At 39.3% G+C, this 23,225-nt stretch overlaps 1 protein-coding gene across 1 annotated transcript in view; it reads left to right on the forward strand.

The window, feature by feature from the left end:
- Window positions 1–422: 422 nt before the first annotated feature.
- Window positions 423–23,225, forward strand: part of PRLR (prolactin receptor) — a 91,956-nt gene continuing 69,153 nt past the window's right edge. Inside the window, exons 1-2 of the mRNA XM_054652350.2 lie at window positions 423–662; window positions 21,885–21,975. The gene's annotated coding sequence lies outside the window, so the exon portion shown is untranslated. The remainder of the gene's footprint in view (window positions 663–21,884; window positions 21,976–23,225) is intronic.

A 23,225-nucleotide genomic window follows, 5' to 3' on the forward strand; every position in this document is an offset into this window, starting at 1 on the left:
AAAAGAAGATTTTTTTCCTTTTGTTTAATCAGCTTTTTGATGTAAAGCCAATACCTTTTACTCTGTTGTAAAGAAAAATAAATCTGCTATTCTAAAATATAAAACATGAACTACTGGTACAGAAAAACCATTATGGATGCAGTCTATGTTGAAGGGGTATTAGGTTTCCCTCAGAAAAAAAAAAAAAATCATGGGCAATAAGCATTCAAAAGGAATCACAACAACCTGTAAAGTATGTAGCTGATGCTCCCAATTATTCTTTTTCTGCTGCTGCATTCCTACACTCCAGAGTGCACCTCTCACCTTTACAGCCATCACACTACAAACATTGCTTGCACTGAAGAGAATCACTGTTTTGCCTGAAGCAAGGAACATAAGTGTTGCAAAACTGACTCCTCCTCTAATGGGGTGAGCATGTACAAGTACACAGAGTTGTATTTCTCCCAGAGCTGCCAGGCTGAATATTTTGCAGTCAGAGCTCTAAAGCTGTCAGGCTTTTGCTTTGTTTATCTTTCTTTTGGGTCTTTCCCTCTCTTTCTTTCTGGGTGTTTTTCTTCTTTAAATATATGAGAAACACTTTGAAACGCTGGATTTTCAAGTCCTTTTTCAGGAAGCATTCATGAGCTGGCATGGGTCAACATACATTTCATTACCAGGCAAAAGTAAGTACTGCAGTTAAATCTGTTCCTACTGTATGTTTACCTTCCTGTAAAGGGTTTGGTGTTGTATGAAGGACAGAGTAAACTGTAGTTCTGTTAGCAGAAATGAAAAACTTACAGAAATAAGTAAAATCAGTTCAGCTTAATATGGTATGGTAAATATAATGTGGCTCACATTCTAAGAAAGCAAAAAAAGGATTTCTATTTGTAAGTCAGTAATCTCTCTTTTAAAATACTGATATAAGCTGTAGAAACAGAGATGACACTCCTTCTGTATGCTTTTTTCTAAGTGACAGTTGGACTGTGTTTATTATTTCAAAGCATTTTTAATCTACTTGGTAGTACTAATCTCATAATATTTCATAATATATATCAATATACTACAATATATTGATTCATATTTTATGTTCACTAAATATACCTTATTTTTGTTATTCATTAATGAAAATATGCTTCTGGAACTCCTATAACTGCTATAATATCTTCCACTATCTGATGTTCCCCAGTAATTATTTTATTCTTCCTGTGCTACACTCTGTTGTGTCTGCACATACATTCACTAGTTATCAGATTCTGTTTTCTGTTATCTCCCGAATGTGTTGGTATTGGCACAGACTGGCAGTGAAAGGCTGAAGGGAATGGGTCTCAGAGAGAATGGAGAGAAAAGCTGGTGAATGAGCAAGTCCTAAAGAAAATTATGTGCTTTGATCCAAAAAGCATCTTTTTAGCTAGTTTTCCCTGCATTTTATTGAAACACTGTACCGTCAACATCTGTAATATTTTCACTATTACAACAGTCACCTGGGAATGCATTAATACCCTGGGAATGAATACAGTTTCCCGTGCTATGAGTTCCCTCTAGAGAGCACAGCAGCCTGCCAGACAGTTGTGTGGATTCTGTGTCCGCGTTACCAGCTAAGATTTCTGCTGCAGAAATGCTCTGCTGCAGCTATCAGTCTTTTCTTTTGAGACTTGGCTTGCTATTGTCTAGCTGCGCTAGGCACTCTCCCAAGGCAGGCAGATGGATTGGCCAGGCAGCGAGCAAGTTTAGCAACAAGTAATGCTTGCACGCCCGCCTAGGGAAAGCAGCCATTTACCACGTGCGCGTTTCGCAGCTCCGAGCATCCACAGCGAGCCTGCAGCGTGAAGGCTCGTCTGTCTCCCGTGACAAAGTGCAGCCCGGTTAAAGCCCTGCACAAGGACTAAACCCGTGGAGCGCGCCGACCGTGGAGGGAAACAAAATCTGGAGAAATGCAGTTAGCACAAAGCCGACTGCAGTTGTCATAAAGCCAGCAAGGAGCAAAAAGGCTGATAGGTAATCCTGGTATTTTGCTGTGGTTGTTGTTGTTGAAATTGATCTGGAAACCTGCCAGACTAAATTTTTTGTGTCAAAGGTGGGAGGCTTTGAAAGGGCAGGTTTTCCAGTGGACTGAGTTGAGTAGGATCAGTCTCAGAATTTTCATCTTTATTTTTCAGAAGGGGGTTAAAGTTTTTTCAGCTATTTATATTGTATTATCATCATTTTTTGCTGCTCAACAAAATATACCATTTTAATGTGTCAAGTTTATGGCTCCGTCTGCAATTACCACCCATAGCAAGTAAAGTTCAGTTGTCAGAAACAGGGGGCTTTTGAAAGATCTGGCCTTCATTTAGAGATTGCAGAAGTTTGACTTCCACACAATCCTTATGGCAGTGAAGCAAATTAAGTTCAGCAACTTCGTTCAGGTGTATCACTATTTGAATTGAAATCTGTATCCTCCCAGGTGGTTCTCTTCTCCAGAATCAGACACAGGTTAATTACAGACTCAGCACTAGAAATGCTTTTGTTCCTACTACCATCCATTTGTCTTGTTTGAAACTAATATTCTGGTATCCCAGACACTCAAATTTACAAACTCTATATTTTCTATATGTTTACATGCCCACCTGTACATATTAATACATATTTTTATTCTTCAGGCAGGATTTTTTAGAGTTTTGTTGCAAGATCTTGCTATGTAATACCCTTCTTTCAAAGTTTTCTGCTCCTCCCAGAAAACCTTCATTTTCTGTGGCTTCAGCACCACTTTTGTTTCCCATTTATTTCTTCAGTACCGCTGCCTTTCAGCGAGGTTGTTATCTTCACAAGGTAAGATAAAAGGGCAGCTCAGCCTATACCCAAAGGTCTTGGTTGTACTCTTAAATTGGACTAATCTAATGGTCTAACGACTTCTCTTACAAAGACTTTCTCACTGAACTTTTCCAGACTGTTCTCCTACAGTTTTGGGGGGATGCCTTATTTGGTCTCCGCTCTTGTTTATCTGTGATTGCTATCACATTTCTCCTTAGCTTAGCTCTGAATTAAAAATCTTCTGTCTGTGAGTCTATACTTAGGCTGCATGGGCAGTTAGGCTAAATTTAGTTGATCAACCTAAGGGTTGATATTAATTTTTTTGAAGAGTCAGCCCATGTGATTTTAATATATTTATTGGTCAGATGTACCTATTTTGCAGTCCTCACTCTTACCTAAGTTATCATTGTGGATTAATTTAATTAAACATTATGAAGTCAAGGGTGCACAGTTTTTTACAAGCAATAATGAGAGAAGGAAGGTTTCTAACTGTTGGCCCTTCTATCTTTTATATGCCTGGTCTCACTGAAGAGGTGACCTTGCTCTGAGACCTTGCTTTATCTATCATAGATAGATACAGGTTGGCAATGGTACTATTTAACATAAACTTTAATCCTTCTAAAAAACTTTCATGTCCAACAGGCTATATTTACTTTTTTTAGGACTTTTTAGTCCTAAAACTTTTAAACTTCCAGTAGAGCCACTGGTAATTCCCCTGTTTGCAGCATGTACCTGCCTAGTGCAGCTGTGGCTCTGCCTGAATCTTCCTGTACTGCATGTCCTCCACACCTAGCAGAAGCATATGACCAAGCAGGCAGAGTTGTTCTCTTTTCCTGCTGCACTCTAAATAGTGAATTAAAAATGAGAAAGAATGAATATTCAAAATAAATGTTAAAATATCTTTGTTGTTCAGGATTGCATTTAGGTTGAGTCCTATTGCCATTGTATGTAATAGATTAGAGGATCATTATGATCCCTCTAGATCTACAGATAATGATCTCTGAAAAGATCTCATTCAGGATGTTTGTTACATCTGAGATGATTTGTTTTCCTTGTCTTAAGAAATTTTCTAATCTCCTGAATTTCAAACCCCTTACAACCAGAAGTAACCCAAGCTTTTTGGCATGGCAATTCTCTTTCCAAATTCATTGTTCCCTCAGGGAAAAGTCATTCCATATTAACAGTGCCTTTAAATTGTCACATTTCCACTTCTGGTGAACATGTGATACATTACATTACATTCCCTTTGAGCAAGTATGTACTGGTCCATAAAAAGAGTCAATAAACTTGGCACCAATAATTTCTGAAAAGTTTCAGACCTCTAACTGGAGCAAGAACAATTAGGGGCAATCATGATATAAAAAATGGAGGGTTTAGAATTCACAACAGATCATCTGTTTGATGAATAGCACATTTTGGATGCTGCTGTATGGTGTGACCCTTCTTTCTTGGACGAAGGAGGAGATGGTCTTTGGAAAAGCAAGGATGACTTGTAGCCAAATCTACATCTGCTCTCAGCCTCATCCAAAAATTGGATTGCTGCTGTTGCTCTTTCTTCACCCCTACACATTGGCTGGTAAATCATGAGAGTTCAACAAAGACAATCCAAAAAGAGTAGGCTTTTCTTCAAAAAGATTCCTTTTGCTTAATCATGATGTGAAGAGAAAATAAAGAACAATTCACTTCAGTGATTATAGGGCAAATTCTACCTACCTTATGAAAGGTAGGTGGATCATAATTTTGTGAATACAGAATAAAAATGGAAAAAAATAGAAGATATGTATTTTAAGAATAAAAATTAGTCTTTGAAACATTAATATATAAATTATTTAGATGGAAGTGTTAACTAAACTACCTTGTTTAACTAAACAGGTTCAGTGGTAAAGTCTGGGCATCTGAAGTTAGAATCCTCAGGTGGCCCCTTTGTTTTAAGTAACAATGTAAAGGAGTTTGGTTTTTTTTTGTCTAGATAAGGTAATTTGGTATAATCATACTATTTTGTTCTAGTATGAGGAAGACAAAAAATAGTTTCCTGTCTATTTGTCACTCAAAGGGTGTCTTGTAATCTTCTCTTCAAGAAAAGCCCTACCTCACATGCCTTGTGTCATCTCTGTATTTGAAGCATCATAAATTTGCCTAAATAAGTAATGCCAAATTACCCCAAACTCCCTGTAATTATTACTGTTGTATGTTAAAATAGTATTTATACGTTCATTCCCTATATAGATATATATATATAACAGTATATTATTATGTACTGTTTCCTGGTTATTTTATGTCCAGTACCTCTCTTCATTCCTTGTTTGAGTGGCAGCAGTGTAGATTTCTGTTGTGATTTACACAAATGAGGGGAGAAGAGATAAGGCTACAACCCAGGGAGATGTCATTGGTCTCAATTAAAGAACAACTTTGGTGCCAGTTGGTGCAGGCTCCATTGCTCCAACTCCTGCTGGAAGACCTGACCCTCAAAAGTCTCATGACCACTGTCAGCAGAAGCCCTTGTCCCCATTCCAGCCTTACAGCCCCCTTAGCCTAGAAATGTATCAGATCCATGAGGCCTTGTCCTCCCTTTGTCCACAGGAGTCACTGTTTTGTCATGGTTGTGGCCGTACCCCATGTGATGTCTGAACTTCTTGTACTTCCTGAAAATGTTGCCTTTTTCTTTGCTACAGAAGTATGTCAAAGGCCCTCATAGATAGACACATGGATTTTTGTGTCTTTACAAAGACGCAGATGAAAGTGTATGAAGTGTGTAAATGTATGTTCATACATAGTTATAATTCTTTATACCATACTAGGATTTTATTTATAAAGAGGGTGTATGAAATTGTTTCGTAAGAGATAATAAAATTAAGTGAGAATTTAATGTTAACATACAGAAAGCAAAATAAAAGGAAAGTACAGTTAAATGGTGTGGGAGTATGCCAGAGGGAGTGGGGGGACATAACAAGATCTGAACGTGCATTGGGCAGAGGGGTAAGCCTGTAAAGCTGTCCAGGAAGCTGCCACCCAGCCCCAGGTCATCCAAACAACAGACCAGACCTATGAATCTGACGAAGAGGCCCTCCTCTTCTACCTTCAAACCAACCAGCTCACCTTGGGGCTGTCCCGCAGCTTTCTCCTATTCTAGAAAATATAGTTAATATTGCTTACTAAAGTTGAAGGCCAGAAGTAAAAAATCAACTTCATGGGAACATGTTTGTAGGGACACCTACCTCCCAAAATGTTTTCCTAAAGGACCATGTGTCTTCAAGAGGAGATGGTTGGGCTGGGATTATGAAAACAAAAATTTGTGTAAGGGGAGATGAGGCAACTCTTGTCTATATCTCAGTGTTCTAACTTGTAACACCATGACAGGGATTACGCTTCATGTATTCCCTTTTCCCTATGTTGCTGTGGAGTTCATAGCACTTCCTGAAAACACAATCCTGGCTGAATACACAAAAGACACAATTTTTCTGTTAATTGTTTTTATTCTTGCTTAGAACCACAGGGTTTAAAAAAGGTAAAACAGCCAAAAAACCCAGCTTTGAAATAAAGGAAATGGTGACAATAGGAGACAGATCACCGCAGTGATCAACTAATTAATAAAGTTTCATTGAGCATGACTTAAGTGTTGCCTAATTTGTTTTTCTGTGTTCATGTAGTAGCAGCGTGTTGATAGACTGCAGCATCTGTTGAAAGACATTTTCTGTGTTCCTGGAGAACTGGAAAGCTTTGGGAGTTAAGGCCCTTTTCTGAAACAAGCAGTACTATTATCTGAACATGAAACAGGTGGCCTCATGTCTGGTAAATCAAGACTCACAATAGACATATGTCTGTGAAAAAGTCCTTTAGAAGTAACAGGTATTTGTTGGCTATTCTAAGCACAATAATAACAGCATTAAGCTCATTTTAATGGTGGTGAGCATATTGTCCAAGTGTGCCTGGACTGTGTCTGAAAGGCAGAATGGGTTCTCAAGGAGCTGAAGCTTTTAAAACCGTTTTTCCTGCCTCAGTAATTATAGACCAGGGAGGGAATAGACGTTCTTAAATCAGCCTTCACACAAGCTGTTAAATTAAAATAATTTTCACATCTTTGTTATTAGTAATGAGGTACATGCTTCTGTCACAGATTTCTTCAACACGGTGCTCAAAACCTAGAAATGGGGATGTTTTAGAGCACACAGTTACCATTTGCTACACTGGCGTGGTATTGGAGTTTATAATAAAGGACTATAACTACAGTTTCTTCATTACTTTGCCAGAGTCAGAAGTGTGTGAAAGATCCAAGCTGTGCAAGGAATTGGAAAACCATGTCTGGTAATTGATGTGAAATTAGAGTAAATATACCTCCACTCGGAAAAGAAGGCCGTGAGGATGTTTGGGAGAAAAGAAATATTTGACAGTGGTTATGAACAGATGTTCACAGGTATTAGTTGAAACTGTGAGAAAGGGTCAGAGGTACTGCTTAATAGTCTACAGTCACCAAGGTATTGAGGGACATTCTATTCCAATGAGCTTTAAAAAGTGAACGCTACTGAGGACAAAATTAAAAAGTTTCTAGCAGTAAAAAGATGAGGGAAGAAACAGCTATTTGTAAAGGGGTGTTGCTTGCCCTAGACATTTAACAGCGGGATAAAAGCCTCTCCAGTCCATGATGTTTAGCAGTTGGAGCCAGAGTGGGCAAAAAGAAGGATGGTAAACCGCAGTTTACACATCATGCTCCCCAACAAACCTTACACCAAAATATCCCCACAAAACACCAGTTTGAACTTTACCAAACAGCTGTTCAAAGCCCCTGGAAGCCATCAGGCCAGTGGGAAGTGAGGTTAGCAGAAATACAATACCCAGACAGCTGGAATAGTATTAATAATGCTGCTGGGTAAGACATGGCATTATTCTTTGCAGCAAGTCCATTATTCATCAATATACATATTGCTGGAATGTATAAACACTTAGTAGCTTCAACAACAGAGCTTTAACTGTTGACCAGCCATGGATCTGTTCTTCAGTCCTGCAATTAGGAAAGCAAAGCTTAAAATGGATGAAAATTCTTGTATTTGTCATATAGCCAGGAAGCTAGCATGGTTTTTTGAAACTTCTCCTGGGGTTGCCAGTGACAGTTTCCCTTTTCATTGACATGCCTGGAAGATTTTGATCTCCATCTACCTCTACACAAAACATTGTTGAATACCAGCTGGTTTGAGATTTATTAGTCCCATTCTTAAGGTGAGTTCTGGAAAATGGTAATAGCAATGAGCTCATTGCATCAACACAGTACAAACTGCATTATGTGCCAGTAAACCAACCTCATATTGATAGAGGAAGCATTGAAATAAATACAAATGAAAGCAAGTGTGTCTTATTTCACAGTGGAAAAGAGGTTGTGAATTTTATCTGATGACCTGGAAGGTTCTGGTGTTCTAACAAAGCCACCATATAGTAAAGAGTAAGTAGTAAAGAGAATAGCAAAATAATCAAAAGGACCCCTCCTTGAACATAAATTATTAAACATCCCAAGTTGACTAGGTACTTTATTCTACAGCTTCTTTTCAAAAGCTATATAATTTCCTCAAGGAGTTTGGGAGTTATTAAGCCACATGTTAAAAGCATGGCTAAAACCATGCCCAGAGATGTGGTCAGATGTCTCCCAGGCAGCTGTGGCCAAGTTGAAGTGTGGCAAAGCAGGAGGTCTCTAGGGCTGTTGAGAGACACGTCACAGCCCTGAAGGGCTGTCCTTTCTCAAACCCTTTAAAGGAAAAGGGTGGGTAGTGCTCTGGCATTCCAGCCAACAGAAGAAGTAGAAGAATAGTAAACTCTACTGAGCACTGGAAAAAAACAAGAAATACAGAGGAAGATGGCCCATTCTACCACTAGAAAAGGAGATATATTTTAACAAGGCTGCTTTTTGTCCATGGCTGCTCCAAATAATGTACTAAACCCATGCTGGATTTGTCTAAAGTTGCCCCAATGCAACTTTGGATGCAAGCAGGCATCCCAAAGAGCTTGTTCCTTGAGATGCCATTACTCTCAGCTGTAACATAATTTGCCCCTTGGACTAGAATGGGAAAATTTGTGTAGGTCTGAACAACTGTCCTGGATCTTTGCTGCAAAATTGTTGAAGAGTGAGCCCGATGAATTATGTGTTGAGCACTTTCAGCCATGGATGATAGATTAGGAGTCATCTTGAGTTTATAAATCCAGTCTGCTAATAAGGTATAGGTGACCTCGAATCTGTCTTCAGTTCATCTTCTGTCTGAACAGGACCCATGTTTACTGCTGCATCATGTTCAGGGGAGGCCTTTGGGTAAGTGTAATCCCCTGCCCTTGTCATTGTCACACTGGGTAATTGAGGTTTGTTTCAGAAATTTCATCACATCTATCATTTAACCAATGGATTTTCTCTTTTGAAGAAAACCCATTGTGAACTCTCCTTAGTGCCCCTGCACATGTTCCTGTAAAGCTGAATTTCTGTTCTGGTTTTCCATTTTAATAGGCAGCATTTTCTCTATCTTGTGGCACAGCACAGGATCCAAAGACTGACCAAGTAACACTGTACAATAATGTTGTTGGGGTTTCATGGGTCGTGTTAACGTGTGGTTGTGTATCTGTTTGTTCTTCTAATTTTTTTTTCCTATTCATATTTAAACTTTATAATTGATACTTCTTATTAAGTAATATGTAAATTTTGCAAGTATAAATTCATTTATAAAGCCCATATATTTATAAGTACTTAAGTACTTATGCACACCTTACTCTATATATTTTAGAAGTATTTACACGTCACCATAAGGGATTGAACCTGCAGTAGAAGAAAGGAAAGTGGGCACAGCACCTTTCCTGTCCTACCTTGTGTGAAACTGTCTTGACCCTAGAATCTAAAAGAAGCCAGGGGAAAAGAGAGGCACAGTGTTTTCTTTAGACAACAGAAGACATGGTCAGCAGTTTGTGTAGCCTATTAGCAATTAGTATCTTCTGTGCAGATTTTTAACAGATCTTTTTTTAGCTGTGCCCTCTCTGTGTTGATCACTTGATTATAAACTGCTGTAAGACACTGAAATAAATCCATTACATGTAGCATGGAGATAAGTAACAGCAACACAGGTTCCCACTGAAATGAAATATTCTGAAAACAGAAATGCTCTGGTTTCCTTCTAAAGTAACAAGATTCAAGGACAGAAGAGCAGTAGTGATGTCATATATCTGCACTTTGGTCAGACTTTCAAGACAATTTATTGAAATTTTTATAAATTAGCTAGAAACCCATAGTCTATATGAAACCACTGTACAGGATGTCCAGTCCTTGGAAAATTATTTACAACTGGTTATCAGTGGGTCTCTGTCTGAGCAAAGGGCTTGGTGTAGCAAAGCTCCTTGGTGTGACAACTAATCTATATGTCATTAGTGGATAGCATTATACCATTGTACTAGGTAGTGGTGAAAGGACAGGGACTTCAGCTTAGTGGAGAAGAAGAAGAGAAAAAAGTTGTTTTTATATTATGATTGTTGTATGGTTTCTGATAAATACAAACTTGCTTAGTAGAAATAAGACTAAGGTGCTGCTCTGAAACACAGATACAAAACTGCACAAATACAGGACTGAGGTAACAAGGGTTCAGGAAAGTAGTTGGTGTTGTGAGAGACTGGATTGCTAGGGATTAATGTCTCAAACAATGCAGATGTAAGAGACTGGACTGTTGGTGCTAGCAGCTCAAACAGTTGGCTGAGTGCTTTGCTAGTGATGCACAGAATGCAGAAGGGTGTGCATGCTTGGGGATCGAAGCTGGATTTCCGGATGATGTAAGAGGCTGATAAAAGACAAATTCTGAGAGGAGCCACAAGTCCTTTCATCACACCAATGTCCTCCCTTAAATAATGATTCAGCTGTGAAAACTCCTGTCCAAAGTACCAGGACAGCCACGTGTAGGCTGAAGGTATTAATCTTGGCTGATGGGCTATTATGGGTCACGATTGATTCAACTGCAATGGTAAGAGACAGCTGCAACATTTTAGAAGATGCCAGACTCATGAAATGTCCCGTGATCCAGTGTTGCATCATCCAGGGGAGGTACAGGGGGTGTTTCCACATAGCCTCAGCATAATATAAAACCCATAGACCTGGTGTTTTTTGGGTTCTTTCCCTCCACCACTTGATGGATACAGTCTGCAGTCATCACCTCCACAAGACTGCAGCCACTCAGAAGACCAGAAGAGAATCAATGGGACATCGTTGGAACCTATGGAGTGGTGATAATTTTTCTACTTGATCTGTTTCTCTGTTACTTTCTTTCTCCCCTTTCTCCTTTGTTTGCCCCATTTTCTCTCTCTGTCTCCCTCACATTTACTGTTTAATAAAAGCTGTACTGTTGACTTCAGAATATGGTCTCATTTACACCTTAATTTGGGCAGAGGGTCCTCTCTAATAATTTTAATAATCAGATTTGAACAGGTATATATGAGGGGTTTAACAGTACAAAAGAAGAACAGGAGTCAATAACATCATCCTGCAGTGCAAAAAGTAAGTACCTTGTCAGAATTTAGAAATGGGAGTGTGGTTGAGAAATTTGTTCAAAGTGTTTCTCTTATTCCCTTCAATATTTTCAAGGCCTCAGCTAAAATATTTTGTATTTCAGAGGCACGGTGCTTTAAAAAAGATAGATGGGGAGTCTGCAGCAGAGTAAGATTCAGAGATCTGGAGAATGTGGCATATGAGAAAATTAATCAAGCCTGCTACATTTAAATATTAAGAGAAGATATATTTAAAGTGTTCAAAGTACTCTCTGAGCTCTGCAGAGAGAAGCAGTTTGTTGTTCTGTTGCTTTTAGGCTGCAAAAGAAGTACTTGGGTTAAGTGGTAGCTTGCAATATCTATAGAATAGATATTAAGAACATTATTAATATAAATATTATATCAGTAGTCTACATTGCCTGAAGAGGTTTCAAAATTCCCCTAATTGGGTAGATTAAACAAATCAAAGGAATTCTATTGGCATTGTTGAGCCCTCCTTGGTGCTCTTGGGGTCTAGATGACCTCCTGGAACCTCTTTAGTCTGAATTACTGAGAAGCTTTTATGCATGAGATTGTTAGGTTTTACATTCTTTGAAAAGGGAAATACATCTTTGATGTTTGTATTGTACCCATCAAAGCAATTAGATCTAGAGACTCTGGTCATAGAAACTGTACAGTAATAATGATATCTAAGTAGCATGTTGTAACTGTAAAACTGTGATTTCCTGTGCTGTCAGTGATGTGGTGGGTTAATCTTGGCTGGCTGTCAGGTGCCCACCCAAGCCATGCTGTCACTCCCCTCCTCAGCTGGATAGGGGAGAGAAAATAACAGCAGGTTCATGGGTCAAGATAAGAACAGGGAGAGAATCATTCATCAGCTATCATCATGGACAGTTCAGGTAAATTAATTTATTGCTTAATAGCATGAGAGTCAAAAAATTAGAATAAAAATGAGAAAACAAATCTAAAAGAAAAAATTTCCCTATTTCATTCTGCTTCTTAGGCTCAACTTTACTCTTTATTTCTCTGTCTTCTCCCGAGTGATGCAGGGGAACAAGGAGTGGAGGTTGTGGTCAGCTCATCACACATTTTCTCTGCTGCTCCTTCTTTCTTATGCTCTTTGCCAGCTCCAGCAAGGCATCCCTCCCATGGGAGACAGTTCTCCATGTGCTTCTCTAATGTGAGTGCTTCCCATGGGCTGCAGTTCTCCACAAACTGCTCCAGTCTGGGTCCTCCACAGGGTGCAGTCCCTCAGGAACAGGCTGCTCCACTGCGGGCCCACACTGAGGTCACAGCTCCTGCCAGGAGCCTGCTCCAGTGAGGGCTGCTCTGCACAGGCCCTGCCAGGAGCCTGCTCCAGTGAGGGGCTGCTGTGCACAGGCCCTGCCAGGAGCCTGCTCCAGTGAGGGGCTGCTCTGCACAGGCCACAGCCCCTGCCAGGAGCCTGCTCCAGTGAGGGGCTGCTCTGCACAGGCCACAGCCCCTGCCAGGAGCCTGCTCCAGTGAGGGGCTGCTCTGCACAGGCCACAGCTCCTGCCAGGAGCCTGCTCCAGTGAGGGCTGCTCTGCACAGGCCACAGCCCCTGCCAGGAGCCTGCTCCAGTGAGGGGCTGCTCTGCACAGGCCACAGCTCCTGCCAGGAGCCTGCTCCAGTGAGGGGCTGCTCTTTGCACAGGCCACAGCTCCTGCCAGGAGCCTGCTCCAGTGAGGGGCTGCTCTGCACAGGCCACAGCTCCTGCCAGGACCCTGCTCCAGCACGGGCTTCCCATGGGGTCACAGCCTCCTTCAGGCACATCCACCTGCTCTGCTGTGGCTCCTCCAGGGGCTGCAGGAACAGCTGCCTCACCATTCACTGCCTTCAGTACCTGCAGAGTTGTTGCTCTCACATGCTCTCATTCCTCTCTCTGGCTGGAGGTGTCTGCAGAGTTGTTCCCTCTTTATAAATATATTTTCCCAAAGGTGTTCCTGCCATCATTGACCCTGGCACTCACCCATGGCCTGGAATGGGTCCATCCTCAATCCATCTGGCATTGGCTCTGTTAGACATGGGGAAAGATCCTGGCAGCTGCTCACAGAGCATCCCCTGTAGCCACTCTGCTACAAACCCTTGCCACACCAACCTAATACAACCATATTTCAGAATTACCTGGCATCATTCAAACTGTCTTGGCTTGTCTGAACTTTGTTGGAAACTGTGGCAGTAACTGGTATCGGTAAAAATCTTTTTTTGTGAGTTTCTTTATGTTTTCTTAGTACATTATCTGTACTCTGAATCAACCATGACAACTTCTAGTTTATTATTTTAATATGTTCTTGTCACTGTAGACACAAACAAAATTTAAGTCAAGAATGATTGTTGTCTGTATCACATTTGTGGGGCCTTTGGTGTATCCTTTCAGAGTGCTGAGAACAAGGTACTCAGCTCAGCTGATTAGTAAGGGGTATCCCATTGAATTCAAGAGTCTCATGATGTCCAATCTGTTATGAAATATTTTCATTAAAATTAATTTTTAGGCACTCTTTCAGACTCTGTTTAACTACCAAAACCCTATTTGCAGTATAATCTTTATGTGCCGCTGCTACTGGTAGCCATAGTCCAGAAGAAATTACAACAAGGCTTTATGTTGAAGAACTGTAAAACAAAAACTTTGCAAATCAGAGCAGTTTAGAGCAGATAGCAGATGGAAGTGGGAAGCTATTTACAGTACACAGTGATGTTACACAACAGTTTTTGGAAGGAAATGTGGAAAAGAGTCTTTCATTAACTAAAACTGTAAGGGGAATTGGCTACATTACACAACACTAAAAACCAGCATATATTAGCCCCAGTGGAGAGTTATATTAATGCACTAATACTGATTTAAATACTCAAATGAATTGATTCAGAACTAGCTGGTTTATATGTGAATGGCGCTGATACTGATAGGTAGACAGGCCAGAAATACTTTGTGTTTCTGACACAAGAAATCTGAATATTATTTCACAGCAACAGTATAACTCAGGGGTGAAGCTGATGAGTAAAGAGGTGCTTTTAAAGCAGATGGTGTTTTATGACACTCAGGTCTTTTGAAAGCGTCACCTGACCCCATAAAAAGCATGAAGAGGATAGTGCAGCTATTGAACTAGTGTGCTCAATGTCTGGTTTGATAAAGAAATTCTTAACTCAGTTACAAATTATTTTCATATATTTATTTAGTTATTTATTCAGTTATTTTAAACAAGCATGGAGGCCTATTTAAATGATTTTATAATTCTTCTCAGATAGACCTCTTTTCTTTTTAAAACAAACTTCCATGATTCCTTGTCTCGTCCTTGTGGTTCTTAATATAATTTTTAACCAAAAATTTTAGCCAAAGTAATTGAGAAACTAGGGCATTCATTCTCATGGATTTTTAGAAATTCAGCTCCAGGTCCTTGCTTTCTTTCAAATTTAACTTAGATCTTCAATAATCTATATTTTAGTTGATTTCTCTTATCCACTAGAATAAAGGTACTATGATATAGTTTTTTTCCAATTTGAAAGAAATCTGAATAGGTATTCTGGAATCATTTCACTTCATATCACCAAGCAGTTAACAGGTGTTAACATCTAATATTAATGAAAATTAAATTCTTTCATTTCTTCTGTCAGTAGCTTCACTCTTCATAAATAAAACACTGTTAACAGTAGCAAGGACCTTGGCTGTCCAGTATTACAGATTAATGTTTCTGCTGCTGTACTATGTTCAGCATTTTGCTCTCTAGCTCATTTAATGTGTAATAACTCTTCAAGGAGGAATAGTTCAAACAGGCTAAGTTGAGATACAGAAGTTGAGGCTTGTCCATAACTCAATACTAATGGCATGGAATAGGGTTTGACAGATGATCAGAGGATCCCTGGACTTTTTAATCTAACCATGCCTATTCTTGTTGGAGACTGTGAGGCAGGTCCTGTAAAGAGTGGTAAATAAAGAATGGACATAAATAATTAGCTGTGTCTGACTTCATTTCTGCAGTGTAATGAAGGAGGCAAGGAGTAGTGTAAGGAGGAAAATTTATTTAATTTAGGAAGGACAGGTTGTTTTGCTGTTGTTTTGTAACTGTAATGGACTCTCTGCATCTCAAGAAGAGCTGGATTCCTCTGTAAGGTTTTTAGGAGTGAGATAAGCTAGAGATGGGGCCCAGAGATGAATTAAAGTCATAGTATATTATGAAAGTAGGACAAGCATTGTTGTGAACACCTGGGAGGAACAGGGAAGGAAATAGTAAAGATTTTTTTAAAAATTACGTTCAGGTAGCTGTGAGAAATTGCTACAAAGAAAGCAGTCCAAAAAACCTGGGACATAGAAATGGATGTGTCTCAGAGATTTTTATTCCTTTTAAAAATTGGGTCATCTAAGTCTGAGGGATGGAAGCAACAAGGCACCACCAGAAGGGTTTTGAAAGATGGCTAATACATAATGAGGAGTGTTTTCATTTTTCTTTTTGTGAAATGAATGGACAGTACAAAAGTATTTTTTCAGGGCAGTACAGAATTGTTGAAGGCAAAACTTTGATGAAGCAACTTACTTAGAATGTTTTCAAAGAAGCAGGGTCAGGATACTCCAGAGGACTTCCCATTCAAGTGTTCATATGTGATATAGAAGATTAACTAAGGCACCATCAAAACAAGATATATTTTCTTATAAAAAAGTGGAGACAACTACTTCAGCAAAGCCAGGAGCTCTGTGGTTGAGGAAAGGAAGACTTGCATTCAGGTTCTTGATCTGAATCAAGAAACAGAAGGTCTTGAGCTTGTATTTTCTAGAATCTAATATTATTCTGTTTGAATATTTGGAAAAATGTTCTTTCCTAAATGAAACAAACTTGTAATGATCTTTGTTTTCCTTCTTCAAAGCTGAATCTATAAAAGAATAGTGAGGGTATTGCTTCAAGTTGCAGCCCTGCTAAAGAATCTCACTTCTCTACATCTGTCAACAGCTGTTTCTCCCATGCAGAAATTAGGTTTGAGTTCCATTCCACAGTATCCCAAAATACAGCTCTGAGTGGTCCAGTGCCAAAGGGTTGAAATGTGGGTCCTTTACAGTATACAAACTGACAGATCAGTGTACACCAAATGCACGACTCACTGTCACAGAATCACAGAATCAATTAATTAGGTTGGAAAAGACCTCTGACATCATCGACTCTGTAGCAGGACATCTTGCCCCCACAACAAGAGCTTATCTCTTGTTTGTTAACTGGTCAGATAACTCAAACAAGACAAACTATCTTGTAGTGAGGTATTCTGGCACCACGGGATTAACAGTGATCTGGCATTTCCCAAGGGCCCATAAACATCTTACTGTCAGAGAGAGATCTGGAAGATAAGTTGGATTTCTGACTGACAAATACCTCACTTTAGAAACTATAAAAGCTACACTAAAACTTTCACAAAGCAGAAATATTGTACACATTCCCTGGAAATTTGTGGAGTTTCTTGCCTGAGCAGGGATGCCTGCTTTGCAGTTACTCCTCTGGAGGTTGAGTGAAGGAATCTGTGTACATTACTGATATTTTCATGTTATGTTATGTTTGGCCCCTAATCAATACTGTTTCTTTTTCTAGCTTTTATATAGGTGCCACCTTAATGTTGTGCAGACATTTATGTTATGCTGTAATCTATTAGTACTTCTTTTTAATTTTATACTTTGCAGTAAGTGACTCTGATTAAGCTCTTTTGTCTGGTATCTACAGTCTGTTTAATAAATAATTTATTTTGTAAATAGACCTGATTTACCATCCCTAGAACATGCATGCCAGAGTGATTTCTTAAATTCAAGCGGTTGCCAGAAATCTGAAGCTAAGGCAGGGCTTGTCTGAAGCTCCCTCTCATCCCGTGACAGAGTCCAACCTGTGACCCAACACCACCGTGTCAACCAGACCTTGGCACTGAGTGCCATATTCAGTCTTTCCTTAAACACCTGCAGGGACCATGGCACCACCATGTTCCTGGGCAGTCCATTTTAATATCTAATCACATTTCTGTAAAGAATTTCTTTGTAACATTCTACCTAAACCTCATCTGGAACAGCTTAAGACTATGTCCTCTTGATCTCTCATCAGTTTCCTGGTTGAAGATGCTGACCCCCACCTGGATTACACCCTCCTTTCAGGGAGCTGTAGAGAGTGGTAAGGTCTCCCCTGGGCCTCCTCTTCTCCAGGCTGAACACCACCAGCTCCCACAGCTGGTTCTGACAGGATATGTGTTCCAAACTCTTCCCCAGATCCGTTGCCCTTCTCCATCGCTGCTGAGCAGATCCTGGAAGCACAGGAATGGTGAACACCTGCTTGCTGTTTCCTGACTCATGTAAAAATTAATTTACAAGTTCAGACTAGAATTCTGAAATACTCCAGAAGGGGGAGGAAAGCAGCTCTTTTTCCTCCTTTTTCTTGTCCCTGCAGTGCAGGCTCAGATAAGCAGCTGTATTGGTGTTCATCATTGTGTTGAAGAATTAAACCCCTAGTACTTGAAAGAGAGGTCAGTGTAACCTACACTCCTTGTGTAAACAGTGTCTGAGTTGAGGACTGTTACCCTGTTGCTGGGGAGCTGCTACCTTGGTTCCAGCTGCTGGTAGTGAATAGTGCTTAACGCAAACCTGAAATTTTCACTTTCTATATATGAGGAGTCCCAACTTTATGTGGACTATGCATCCAAAGACAGGTAATCTAGACTGTATGGACTAGATTCTACAAATAGAAGATAAATTTTGCAGTGTCTGTAGGACTTTGTCCCCCCAGATAATTTTTTCCACCTGACCTTAAAACTTCCTTTTTCTGACTATGGGAAGACCAATGGCCACAGCTTAAGAATCAACACCATGTTCCCAAATTTTTTTCTTCTCCAACTTTGGTCTTGTTATCCTATTCCATGGGAATCCTTACTGCTACTTCAGAAAAGTTGTTCTTTATGTCTTTAGTTGATTTTAATCCTCCCTGCAAAATCTCTCTATGATTCCCTTAAATAAGATCTAAGTGTTCCCAGCTCGTGGAGGAGTGTGTGGCTGTTCCCTGTGATTCAGGTAGCTGAGCCAAAGGTCAGCAGGTTTAGAAGCTCTTTGGCTTTGTGATCGACCCTTTTTAACAACTCTTGCCTAGTAAATCCACAGAAGTCTGGTTATGTCATCACAGTTCTATTAGGATTTACAGCATCAACTATTTTCATTCAAAGAGGTATGAGGGATTATTGTTGCAGGTAATAACCAATACTCATGAGTACCTGAAAAGATGTCTTTACAGTATTTCCACTCTTGTTTTTCTTTTCAGCTCACTGTTGTCAAGAGACTGCTGCTTACTAGGTTCAACAGGTCACTTAACTACGTAGGGAAACCTTAATGGATATGAGCAATCCATTTTCTATTTGAACAGGCATAATTTAATAGTACATTGATAGCAGGCAGTAAAAAACTAGTTTTTCATTGGCTTTAACATTTTACCTTTTAGCTACATCCTGATAGCCAAACCAAAACTTCACAGGTATTATTCTTCGTGTTTGCTTGAAAAAAATTGGATTTAAGTGTTACTGCATAAGAGTTCAAACTATTTCCACTTCTTCCCTTGTTCTTTGACTGATATTCATCTGATCTGTTCAAGGAGATAAAAAAACCAAGTTTTTGTTCCTTGAACTGATTCACTGCAGATTTACAGGAATACTGTAAATTATGCTAAGAGAAGTAGAAATACCTGGAGTTTATTGGTCAGTAGTGCTGAAATTAGTCAAAGAGCGGTACCATGTAAACTGACTTAACTGTTCAGCATCATCAGAAAAGACTAGAAGAAAATTCCCCCCAACTACAAAATATTAACTTCTTTTTTTTTCTTCCCATGGGTTGACATCTGTAATTTATGAGTAGGTTGAAGCTTATTTTAACATTCACTGTCTGTAGAGAGAAGTTTCTTTTGAAAGTTGATGTCTATTAGCTGTGCTGACCCCCTAGAGGTTAGAGCTGGAGTCATTCTGCGTGTTGAAATCCTGTGCCCTATTTTGCTTTATACCTCATACCATGCTTCAGGTGTTTTCATCTGTTCTAATCCAAATAAGGAAAAAGTTAATATTATATTGTTTTATGAGAATAGCTTCAGACTGGTATAACTAGAATGATTGCCTCTCCTTTGCTCAAAATGTCTGATCTCTTTCCTAATTAATAATCTCAATCCTGTTGTGCTGCCAGAATAAAATAAGCACCTATATTGTTTAATCAGCCTCTTGAATGTGGAGCAGTCAGTGTCCAATGACTGATGACTAGCAGCTCATTAGCTCCCCTATTAGCTGCCTCATGGGAAAAATTAAGAGATTAAATCAACAAATTAAGGAGTTTGTTGCCATTTATTCATTTCTGTATTTCAGCTGCATGATTTTAATGAATTAGTTATTTACTTTTGCTTGCAATTCACATCCTCCTACTATTGTCACTAGAGTGGGTTAAGCTGAAACAAGAAACACTTTAGTAAATCAGTGTCATGCTAAGAACAGTTTCATCAGGTTTGATAAAGCATCAGGGGACTAAAAACTCCCTCTGGTCTCCTCAGTTCTGCTGCTTTCTCCCTGGGAAGCCTCCCATGTTTAGCTTGGTGGGAGGCTGTGTGTCTTGGTGGGAGGCTGTCTTTCCAAGCACCATGAGACCCAGGCCCAGGTGTCCTGGCTGGCAGGCCGGGCTGCTGATCTGGCAGTGCAGTCCTGCTCAGCTGCAGAGCAGTGTAAGGGTTAGTCCTGGCTTTGGTGGGGCCCAAAGCCCACATGAGCATTTCCCAGTAGCTGGGACACAAACACAATGCAGGGCAGCAGCCACAGGCCTGCCAAGCAAGTGTTCCCTGTGGGGCAGATGACGTGTGTGCCGCTCTCTGCCTTTTGTTTCCCTGCTGCCTTGGTCCCCAGCTGTGCTGAAGGGATTTGCCTCAAGAAGTTGGTCATGTTTTCTTGGTTTTTTTTCTTTAGAGAATCTGTTAATGCAAACATTCTGGGGCATTTTACAAAGCAGATCTCTTACCCTGTAATGCATCAGCTGAAATCAAGTGGCATGACTTGCACTGAAGCTCTCTTCCATGTTGCCTAAAATAGAAGGCCAAAGTTAAAAATACATAGACTGTGTTTCTCTGTGTTGGTTTTACAGTCAAACAGCAGCTGTATCTTTGTGTAGCTAGTTGAAGAATGCCACAGGCAAGGTGCAGGATTCAGCGAACGACTATGCCAGCAAAAGATGTAGATTGCGGGTACAGAGAAAGTGCAGTTTGTTCAAAAGTCCAGTCAAAGCTGAGGATAGAGACCCCCTGGAAATATTCTGAAATAATGCTGATTTACAAGTATGCTTTCTGCCAGAAAACTACTCACTTACATAATCCTAAATCTCTAAAGCTTAAAAATACCCTGACGCTTTGACAACTCACCAGAATTCAAAAATAAATTTAATGAGAAGAATGTATATTTAAACAACTGCATTGTTCTTTGAAAAAAGATATATCATGGTGAATCTTACAGGCTAGCTCTGAGGGCTGATCTTGTTCTACAGAGAACAATAAAACAATTATAGAGAAAAATAAAATGAAAAATCATTCTATCCTGAAGATTTTTAGTGTTCTTAAAATTTTCCACTGGATATGTTTATGAGAAATAACTGATTTGCTTCTTTATTTAAGTATATTTAGACTTTTTAGTAGAAAAATATTGCTTTTCACAAGCTTTTAAGGGGGCTTAGCAGTAGTAAAGTTTCATCTTGTCCATGTCCTTGAGTGGTTTCAAAAATACATTGTTGTTTCTGTATTACATTCTCTAATCCTCTCAGCTCCCACAAAAATTGGACATGATCAAGCAGGCAGAAGCATTAGATGTAGGTGTAATTCTTTTGAGTTCAGTGTAAGAACATAGACAAGCCAATTTTTTTTTTTTTTTTCAGAATTTTGCTGGATCAGAATATGTTACAGGAGCTAATGCAAAATAGCTGAAATTTAGATTGCATCAGTTGTTTCTTAATTTGATTTTGTTAAGCTACAACAAATCCAAATTGGAAAAAAAACCCCTAAATCTCTTCTTAAGATATAGGGACCACTTTAAATCTCAAAGCATTATCTACTTGTAACAGTTCTTGAAGTTTTGAGTTACATTAATGATGTTATGTTCAGAAAAGTACACACTAAATCTCCAAAGAGTGTAAGGTTTCTTAGAGGTGTTCTCAAAAGATCTCTGGAGAGACCAGTACTGACTGCATTTCCTTCTGCCTGGTTAAATCTTGAAGATGAAAGAGAAAATGAAATCACATGGAGTTAAGAGGCCAAAAATTGTCATGAAAGTAAATGAAGGTGGGAAGGAAGTAATCATAGGGTCACACCATGGCTTAGAGCTCTTTGTACATAAAGCCTGGTTAGGTAGAAACCAGTAGGTAGCAAGTGGTGAGTAATGAAAATAATGTTTACAGAGAGGAGACTATCGCTGACTCAGAGCTGCTGAGACAACGAGCAGCTTCCAGGATAGGAACACGCTTTCAGTGCTGAGCATGATTCTCCCCCAGATGAGTTACCAGGGGTGGTGACAAGGACTGTCTGGTAGGCATCCATAGGGGGAAGCAGGGCACAGGCTGACAACTGACCTGGCATATTCTTTGTGCTGATTGACAGGGACAAAGCCACAACACTGCACATCAGCCAGCAGATTTGGAGTCAAAGAAGGTTTCTGAAATCAGTGGAGACTGCCTGAGAACAGACCGTGGTAAAATCAGTTACTTCTGCCCTTTCTCTGGATGAAACAGATTATCTTGAGTTACTTGATTAAGTGCATGAAGTTTTTTAGCCTCAAATGTGCATATGGTACTGCATGTTCTGATTTTTTCCTTTTGTCCTTGAACTCTGGGATTGCCAATAACTTGGGATTTGCTTACATAATAAGAACTAGGGTATGTGGAGTTATTGGATAGAAGCCCTACTGTGAGTTCCCCATCAAAAGCTTTAGCCATGGGCTAGCTATTGCTGACATAAAATTCATATTAACCTAGAGTTACAAAATATTTCAGTATCATGCTATTACCAAAAATTTATGTAATATTAGAACTGAATTTTAAATGCAGCCTTATCCCAAGAAAATTATTTTCCAGTGTTTGAAGTTAAACTGTGAGGCAGGTACATTATTTAAGTATTGGAATAAACAACGTAAATGTTAGTAAGTGTCCACTCTGTTTTCTGCTTAATGAAAAGAAGCACAGAGTTGAAAGAAAACACTTCAGTACAAGCTCTTGCAAAAGCACTTTAGACTTTGTTAAGAAGCAGATTTAGGATCAAATCCACTTAAAAATTATTTGCAACTAAATTTTATTCAATGTATTAAAGCTCCCTGTGGCTTTGATACATTGCTATTTTATTGTTTTGTTGTTTTTCTTTCACATAAACACAGTACTAAATCTATATATGTAGGCAATTTCTTTTTAAGTATTTTCCTCAGGTTTATGTAATGAAGCTGAACAAACGAATTCTGAAAGACCATCTGAAAACTTTGTATTTCTTTATAAACTAGTATCACCAGAAAAAAAGCGCTTTTTTTTATAATAATCTGTCCTCAAAAAAGCAGTGTGTGTTTGCTTGCCATTTTCATTTTGATGTAAATGTGTGTAACTTTGTGGGTTTTGTGAGAATTTTGTCCCTTGAAGAGAAGAAACAAACGTGAGTATATAACTTCAAACTATATGTGAGAAATCAGATATTTCATTTTTTTTAAAAAAACCAACCATTTGCTTTTAAAATTGCAGATCTTTGATGGAGCTGAAATGATGAATTGATAAACATCTGGGCTAAAACCAGCTTTTGTAAGACAATACCAGATCTGAGAACCACAAAACCAAGAGTGTTTTAGCTACAGTGACAGAAATCCAGGCTGCTAATGCAAAATATACTGCCTACAGATCTTAGAACAGTGACGCAAATTGCTAACACACAGGAACACACAGCAGCACACTGAGTTGGGTTTCA

The sequence above is a fragment of the Agelaius phoeniceus genome, chromosome Z, assembly GCF_051311805.1.
Source record: "Agelaius phoeniceus isolate bAgePho1 chromosome Z, bAgePho1.hap1, whole genome shotgun sequence".
Taxonomy (NCBI): domain Eukaryota; kingdom Metazoa; phylum Chordata; class Aves; order Passeriformes; family Icteridae; genus Agelaius; species Agelaius phoeniceus.